Source organism: Exserohilum turcica (genome assembly GCF_000359705.1).
Source record: "Exserohilum turcica Et28A unplaced genomic scaffold SETTUscaffold_18, whole genome shotgun sequence".
Lineage (NCBI taxonomy): Eukaryota > Fungi > Ascomycota > Dothideomycetes > Pleosporales > Pleosporaceae > Exserohilum > Exserohilum turcicum.
In genome coordinates this window covers 174,343-176,324 of record NW_007360003.1, presented here as the reverse complement: position 1 = coordinate 176,324, position 1,982 = coordinate 174,343, and positions in this window count along the sequence as shown.

Here is a 1,982-nt window from a genome sequence, read left to right as displayed (position 1 = left end):
AGACCAGAAAACTGTTATAGCGTTTTTGAATTTTGTGCCACAGTAGGCAAAGACTGTCCTGGCGGTTGGATATGGTGCCACAGCGGGATCAGGCTGTCTCGGCGTTTAGATATAGGATTTTTGATTTTTGTTGTTTTATTTGGTGTTTTTAATTGTTTTTAGTTTCGTTTAGTAGTCTCCCTATTAGTCATTGGGGCGGTCTGTGCGTTCTCGAAGATTTTCGCATTTCGAACACGTCGCAAGAATACCGACAATACCCCCTCTAGCACCTCAACGAGAGGGCTGCACACATTAGAGGTGGCGTAAATCGGTTTCTCGCGACGTGTTACCCCTATATCTGATAGAAAATTGACGAGTTTTGATGAAAGATTTCTGCTTAAAAGTTGGTGTGTGTGTCCCCATCAGCCTAGGAGTCTTGATTAGTCACGAAATACGATAAGTCTTCTACTATAAAGGCTGCCTTCTGGCTTTTATAATTAATTAGATAGCTTATCATTATATAATCTCTAAAACTGCTTATCATTTTTCTTCTAGTTATCTCTTTAAGATTTTCACTAGTTGCTTAGAATATTGTGGCCTACATAGGGGCAATCTTGTATACTGCAGACTGGAAGTCTGCAGATAAAGTTTTGAATTAGGTAGTCTCAGGTACATTAAGTCGCTCTGCTTCTGTTGCAGCTAGATCGTACTTACTAAGCTAGAGATCCCATGTATTCACTAATCGCGGAGGTTTCAGTGCGTTGTGATATCGCTAACGTGCCTGTTTTTGCTCATAGCCAGGCGTTACGCCTACTGCTCCTTAGAGATTCTTAATCCACTCCTTAATCAACAGATTTAGTAAGCAGCATGTGCGCTATAGGTGCAGAGCTACTGTAGATTAGATAAAGGTCACAATCTATTAACAGTTAGTAGTTTCTGTTTTGTATGTTGAGAGCTGCAGCTTGTATCTCTCCATCTAGAGCTTGTAGATCTCAAAATCGTCCTTGTAGGCACGTTGTCCTAACGAGGATAGATTAGATAGTCTAGCTAGCATTATGCCTGCTCCAAGAGTGGAGGTTAGAGTGTACTTAGATACGTCTAGTAGTTCTAGTGGACTTGGCTCTCTAGTTAGAGTAGCTGTCGCGTCTAGATCAACCTAATCCCATGTATTGTATGCTATGCAGCGCGCTTGCAGCTAGTTGTACCACGTGCGATAGTCGTTCTCGTTGCGTAGGACGACTGTCGCGTTGATTAGAGTAGATTGGCTGCTCATCTTAGTTGGATTAGTTAATTTGGTGATTAATTAGTAAAGGCAGTGAGACTCTTAATTGTTAGACTATTAGGGATTTTTTAATTAAGGACCTGTTTAGATTACTGTAATAAAAGACTGTAATAAACTTAATAGTCAAAACTAATTGTATTAATTGCTCTACGCTCTATTGTCTGTAGGGGCGCGAGGGCGCGCCTCTTATAAGAGCTATCGCTATTGCTTTTTGTATTAGGTAGGCCGCTAAGTATCAGCCTCGCCTAGGGTTAGGTCTTGGCGATCAGCCCTGATTGGTTAGGATCACAGAATCCTGGTGCTCGAGTCCGCACCCGGATTCTGCCACTTATCTGACAAGTTTTGTAAGGGGCTGCGCTCTAGGGGAGCAATCGCGAGGTATACAAGAGGTTGTATTCGATAGAGAGCTATAGAGTCTACTTGCGTGGTGTTTATTTACTTGTCGGAGAAAGGTTGCACCGAGTGTCTGAGCGCGTCGTCTGGGCGCCGCTCAGGCCTCGCACAGATGCCGGGTTGCAGAGTAAGACCTGGCGTCTGCTGCTTGACCGAGATTCTATCGAGGAGCTATCCAAAGGGCGTTCAGCCCGTTACAATACCCCCCTCCTTAGGGTGGTACTGCGTCGCCTCTTCGAAACCCTCTAGGAGGCGGCCTCGCTGTCTCGCGCAGCCTCCGTGAATGCTTCCCATCAGTCCACTGCCTCAACGTCCTCTAGTAGTTCTG